At 40.2% G+C, this 7,347-nt stretch overlaps 1 protein-coding gene across 5 annotated transcripts in view; it reads right to left on the reverse strand.

Annotated features, from left to right (window-relative positions):
- Positions 1-7,347, reverse strand: part of Evi5 (ecotropic viral integration site 5) — a 139,187-nt gene that overhangs the window by 27,037 nt on the left and 104,803 nt on the right. The gene's annotated exons all lie outside the window — the stretch shown is intronic.

Genomic DNA, 7,347 nt, shown 5'->3' on the forward strand with positions numbered 1-7,347 from the left:
TCATACATACAGCTACAGATTCATGTATCCTTGTGTGTGCACACACTTATGAACATTTCATACATACAGCTACAGATTCATGCTTAAAATAAAAATTTAAAACATAGCTCACACTCTATGTTTACTAAACTTATTTAATATTTCAAATAGATTGTATTATTAAATATTTTTAAAACACGGTATTTGATCATTTATAAATGTTTAAACTAATCACTTTTTTATTCATTCCACTTTTTAAACATTTTAAAGGCACAGAAGAAAAAACCAGCATAGGCAACAGAAAATGACCGGTGAACGCTGCACCGGCCTTCAGGGTGCTCATGGCTGTCCTAACTCCTTGGATCCACACTAACTCTTGCTCTTCGAAGTAGGAGAGCGGGAGGAGCACAGGGGAGCACGCAGGAAGGAGGCGTGCACTGGGGCCGGCGCTCACGGATGACAGACAGTCTCCGTCCCAATCCCAGCAGCACTGGAGATGAACTTGGAACAGTCACTCTGTAGGTGTCTTAAGCAATCCTCTGGTGTGTGGCTAACTTTCCTATCCTATCTACAATCTTGATTAAATGAGAAGTGAACTCCTTTGCCAGGAAGACGTGGGCTGTTATAACATTCAACACAAATAAATAGGATGACCAACCCAGGATAAGCTCTTACACTGTGAGGAAGCCGGTGCAGAGCAGAGACCTCGGGTTTGGGGGCTGGAGAACGAGCAGAACAGCAGTTTATGCTACACTCGTCTACGGGCGGGGGGGGGGGGGGCCTGCAATGCAGACAGAGACCCCCGTTTAAAACAACGGAGTCCAAAGGTGGTTATTAGGGTTTAGCTAAAAATAAATTTCCTAGAGCAGTGGATTTTTCTGGAGGAAAGATGGTCCTGATGAAAAAGGGACATCTGAGAAGCTTTACGATAAAAAGGCAGAGGAATGGAGGCATGCCTCCGTGGTCAAGAGTACTTCTTCTTGCAGAGGTCTGTGGTTCGATTCTCAGTACCCACATGGTGGCTTACAATCACCTGTAACTTCAGTTCCAAGGAATCTGACACCCTTTCTGATCTCTGCAGGCATCATGCAAACATGTGGTCTACCACACACACACATACTTACATACACACATACATACTTACATACACACACATACTTACATACACACATACATACTTACATACACACATACATGTGGTCTACCACACACATACATACTTACATAGACGCAAAACACTCATAAAATAAAAATAAGTCTAAAACAAAAATTTAAATAAAAACTATTTTTGTGAAAAATACATATGAACTCCCCTCAAACCAACAAACAAAGGCTGAAGATAAACCTCAGTGGTGTAGTTCGGTCCTCAGTACCACAAAACCAAACACACATGTCCCTTACACGTGTACTTACTAGACAAAAGGAATTTCTGAGGGGGGGAACCCCTCTATTCAATTAAGTCTGATGCTATAATGGACTAGGGAATAACATTTAGATTTAAATTTGAATTGCAACATGAGTAACAACTGTTAGGCATGAAGGATAAACTGGGGTGGGAGGAGAAGGCTGAGCAACTCCAACAGGAGCCCAGAACACTTGTCAGCAGCACACCAGTCCTGCACACACATCAGTCAAAGAGCCCTGCCTGAGTATCGGGATTCAATATTCCACCTAAGGAGCTATCACTGATATTTTAAAAGTGGAAACAAAGAAATGCCCCAAATGCTATTTAATGACAAATGTGTAAATTTGTCATTAAGTAAATAAACCTATAAATTCTTGATTTTTAATGTCCTACAAACAGGCTTTCAGTTAAATATTACTCTAAAGCATCTTTAGCAAAGACCCTCTTTCAGTGTAAGAGCATAATATATATTCACATATGTATTGAAGAACTATAATATATTATGAGAATTACATATTAATTAACAACACTGTGAAAACAATTCATTCAATTACCTAATGTTTAAGTCTTTTCCAAGTATTTTATGGCTTCCTACTTTCGGGCAGTGTCATATGTTTGTTTCTGATAAGCAGGGGAAAGTGTCAGCTACACTAATAAATCTGCCAGAGACTTGCATTCTTGAGGTTTTCTTTTGGTCCAGCTGATAACAACAGATTGCCAGTTCACTGGTTTACTAAAGAAAGAGCTCAACACTCCAGGAATGCGCTAAGGAGACCTTGCACACACACCTTTTGTCAGATCACAAAGGTATAAAGTGGTATTCGTTAACAGGCACAGATGCACATCCTGTTAGCTTTGCCATGAGAATATCTACATCAGGATTTGCGCTAAGCCTTAAGTCAAAGAGTCAACAAATCAGATTGCTAATAATGTGAGCGCTTAGGTGTCCAGGAGCAAAAAATAATAAAGCTTACTTTGAAATGCATCAAAAAATAAGAAGGTTAGAATGATGGATAAATGAATATCTGGTAAAGCAACAGATCTACCTTTTGTGCTAAGTACGGTGGCCCAGAACTATAATCCCAGCACTTGGCAGCTGGAAGCAAGGACATCCTTAGTGTAAGAGCAACCAGGGCTGAACAGACCTTGCCATAGGGGTGGGGGCTTAATACAGCTCAGTAAGCATGCAGGGGGAGGACTTGAGATAGATTCCCCAGCACAAACACACAAAATATATACAAATCTGCATCTTGTTCCATTAATGAATACGACTTTCATTGTATTTCCCTAAGAATTTAAAATGAAAAACAGTAAGATTAAGTTATCCCTTTTCTAAACTGTTTAGAGAAGTGTTTTATAGTTCAGTTTTTGAAATTTTTGCATATGTATAATGAGAAGTCTTTGAAACAAACCCCAATCCACAACATAAAATGTATTTTTACAACCTTTATACTTTGGTTTATTTCTATAGAACAGGCAACCGAGCCTGTGCCTCACACATCAGAGGTTGCCTAGCATTAACCACCTCCGAAGACACTCATTTTCACTTTGAGACGGGATTGGCTAAGTGATGTGGACTGGACCTGGCTTATTCTGTGGCTCAGGCCTGCAGCTGGTCATCTCCAGCCTAGTCTCCTCCGTGCTGTGGCTACAGAGTGCACAGCACACCTCACTCATGTACACGCTATAACCTCACTGCTCACATAAGCAGAAAATACTTTTCAATCAAATTACATTAGATTGAGACCTGTCAAGAGGTCACATGTGGAATTTTCCATTTGCGGCACTGTGTCATCTTCAAAAAAGTTTATTTTAGATTTTCAGATTAGAGATATCCAACCTGTATCACATGCCAGAATAAGAAGATACAGTGTAAAACTTCACCAAAAGTTTTAAAAGTCACACTGTTTGAGCAACCACTGAACCAATCTCTGCCAACCAATGTGATGAACGTGTCTGCTAGACTCCAGCAGCCTAGCTACGAGGTTAGGATGTGATGAAGTCAATCACACTCACTGCCCTCCAACATATCACAGAGATGAAGGTGACAGCCTACTCTAAACTAGATTCTGGGGGCTGGGTGTGCAGCTCACTGCTGGGTGTGCATCTAGCTCAAGCTTCAGAACTGTTTTAAGAAAAAGCAACAAACTCTACACAGTAAATTTTAATTTCTTAATTTATATAGTTTAGTCATCATACAGGTTGGGTATTCCTAATTTAAAAACCCAAATGCTCCAAAACTGGCCCCTTTGAACGCTGCCATGACGCTACAGGTGGGAATGCCCTGTGTGGATGATGGACACTCATCTGCTCATGGATGCGAAGCTCAACTAGAAAAGCAAAGAAAGCAGAGCCTACAGAACCATGGTTAACAGCAACTGGGATCCGTAGACAAAGATCCCTGAAGTGATGTGGGTTCCCCTCTGTATGCTGGGCCTTGGACCTACAGAAGGGCAGAACAGAGCTAGGCGAAGAAAACTACTGAATGCTGGGAAGAGGAAGGCGGAGTTTGGAGACACCATGGAGACGCCAGAGGGGAAAGACACAAGTTGCCAGCTAGAACCTTGCTGGTGAGCCACAGCCATGTGGTGATACACAGATTAATAGAGATGGTTTAAATTAGGATGTAAGCGTTAGCCAATAGAAACTAGAGCTAATAGGCCAAGCAGTGATGTAATTAATAGTTTCTAAGTGACTATTTCGGGAGTCTGGGTGGCCAAAGACGAACGAGCAGCCTCCTACAACACCGAAGTGCAATCTACTTCTAAGACTTAGGAGTTAATCCTTATTATAACTCCTATTACTTAAGGCAATTTAGGTTGGATTTTCTTTTAGCCACTATAAAAAATATACACTCTAAATAAATATTCTCAAATTACTGTTAGTAACAGAATGCTTTCTTCCAATTCTGCTGCCAGTTTCATGTCACATTGTTCCATATTGGTCTTAGCTGGTTGATCCCTCTCTCCAAGAGTTTAGATCACTTTTGAACTCAAATCTCTTTCAAACTTAACTCAGCTTTTGACAAGGTTTCTCTGTGTAGTCCTGACTGGTTTAGAAATCACTCTGTAGACCAGGCTGGCCTCAAATTCACACAGACCCACCTGCCTCTGCCTCCTGAGTTCTGGGATTAAACGTGTGACCCACCCCGCCAGTTTGGAAAATATTATTTAAATTTGATATGAAGAACTAAAAAAACTATTTAAGATCTAAGAAAAGTCCACACATGTGAATCCTGTGACTAAAAATTAATACTCTAAAGAATGAAGAAAAATCAAATATTTGATAAACAAAGTAATTCTCTGGACACACAAAAGCATGTTTGTGTGTATGACAGGGAATGAAGGGGCTGTCGGACAGTGCAGCACACCGTGTCCCGGATGGTTACTATTCTCAGGGGTGACACTTGTATTCACCGGACTGCTGCTGGCGACCTCAGTCACACCCAGTTATTTTGTCCCCTCATCATGGAAGCTCACTCAGAGGAAGCATCAGGAAGAGACAGACTATGCTAAGAACGTATCACTCTCTGGCGGCTTACTAGAAAACATCAGCAGCTGCTGGTTCCCTAGAGAGGAGAAAACACACATATGCAGTCATGTGTCAGGTCAGGCAGAGGGGGACCTTTACTCAGAGACAGCTTCACCTGTACCTGTTGTACACCAACACATCACCAAGATTAAAATCAAATGTGTCCATCGAGCCATGCTGAAAAGAATGTTTTAAGGTAACAAGAGTTTGCACATCAACTAAGAGACAGCATCGAGCTGTTCCGACAGTGGCTGGAAAAAGTGAGTTTTGTGCTTTTAGACATAAGTAAAACTGGGAAAGCGAGAGAAAGAAAAGACAGGCCCTCAGACTTGTTCCAGTCTAGAAATTTAGCCAGACCGATTTTTCAGATAAATTTCATGGGGTATGCCTAAAAGGCCATTCTTGTTTGTTTCTTTATCTGTTTCAATGTTGGTTAAAACTTACCCTATCTTGCCACAGGAAGGGTACTTCCTTAGACAGGAAGATAGCTGATTTTAAAAAGCCATGTTTCGATCTAAAAGTTTTAAAATAATCTACACAATCAGATAAACAAGTTTTATTTTGAGATTTTGACCCATTAGAGCTCATAATTGACCCACTAGATCCAATAGCCCAGGCAGCAAGGCACCTCGTCTCTCACATCTGCCCGAATTTCCCCGTTTCAAATCAAAGTAGTGGCTATCATGACATTTACTATCACATCCTTGATTATGCACTGAGAATAAGGAACTGTTCTATATAACTTGGCCTATAAACATTAGAAATGTCTAAATTAACAGTAATTCCATAAACCATCAAACCTAATCAACCCCCTGAAAATGCCTCGTTACCGTCTAGAGACAAACCCAAGTTTGTGATTACAACAGGAACTTTACTACTTTTAGCCTCGTTTTATCTACAATAATCCCTCTACATATTTAATTAATAACTTTCAAAAGAGTCAAAATGCAAACCTGTGCATTGTTCAGTCAAGAGCACTCTGAACTCTAAAATACTGTTTTAAAATCATCTTTCAACACAAAGAGAAACCATAGTAAAGCAAATATAGTGTCTACTGCATGGCAGGTACTCAAAAAAACCAACCAAACAAACAAACAAACAAAAAAGATTGTTACCTGGGCATGGAAGCAATGGATATAATCTCAGCATTCAGAAGACTGGGTATAGGCATTCAGAATTAAATTGGACAAAATTCTAACTTATGTACCTATGGGCTTTTATTTTGTTTCATTTTGTTTTTGAGACAGGGTCTTATTATATAGCCCTGGCTATTTTAGAACTTGCTTATGCAGAACAGACTAACCTCAGATTTACAGAGATCAGCCTGCTGCTGCTTTCTACGTGCTGGGATTAAAGATATGGTCACCATGCTGGACAACAGCTAGTTCTTAAAAAGAAGATAATTCAAATACTGATAAGGGCTTATACAATATAATACACAGTCCTGAGACAGCAATGGGTACAGGTGTCTGCGCCAACCTGAAGACGGATTTCAACCCCAGGAACCCGTAAGGAGTCCTCTGATCTACATGTATCAGCACGGCACCCTCGAGCACACACACACACACACAGAGAACACAGAGATGAGATACAGTAACTAGGGAGGGAGCAGGCTACGTTACAAAGATGACAGGGAATCTCTGAGTCAGTGAGAGACTCCAGGGAAATGTAAAGAATTGAAAATATAAGAAGCAGCAAGAGCAACAGCCTTCATACAAACATGAAGACAACTGTGCACAGTGCTGCATGCCTTCAACACAGAGAGGAAAAGGCAGGCCCTGCTGACCCAACTTGTGAAGGGAAATGTGGTAAAATGTACCAGAGAAGCAGGCAGAAACCAAACAACCCAAAGGCTCTCAGGTAAGAGAGGGAGTGTGGCAGCCTCCTGTGAACAGTTTCCTTTGCTGCTTTTCTTTTCATTTGGAGGTTATAATTCTTGTTTTCTTTCTAGCAATGATTATCTTAAAGTAACTTGAACATACAGCTATTTAACAGTTACAGCAATCAGATAACTCATAGACAGAGATATCCTAGGCTTGTATCATCGAGTCTTCTATTTCCTGAGAGGCAATACTGCAACATTTTTAATGAGGTTCAGTATAAACACTCCAAATTAATTTTAAGGCAAACACACTGTCTTTTTAAGATGAACAGTCATATCCTAATTTATTTAAACATGTATATTAATATGCACATAATACATACAAATGCACATATTTAATTTTTTAAAACTATGTTCGTGTTTGTATATGCAAAATGTGTGCTGTTACACACAAAAGCCAGAAGAGGGTGCTAGACCTCCTGGAGCTTTAATTACAGATATTCAGAGCTGCCCAATGAACCAAACAAACTCCAGTGCTTTGGAAGAGTAGGAAGTGTTTTTTTGCTGAGCCATTTTTCCAGTCCCCAAGTGTGCATATTTTAAAATATAT

Source organism: Microtus ochrogaster, linkage group LG1, assembly GCF_000317375.1.
Source record: "Microtus ochrogaster isolate Prairie Vole_2 linkage group LG1, MicOch1.0, whole genome shotgun sequence".
In the NCBI taxonomy this organism is placed as follows: Eukaryota; Metazoa; Chordata; class Mammalia; order Rodentia; family Cricetidae; genus Microtus; species Microtus ochrogaster.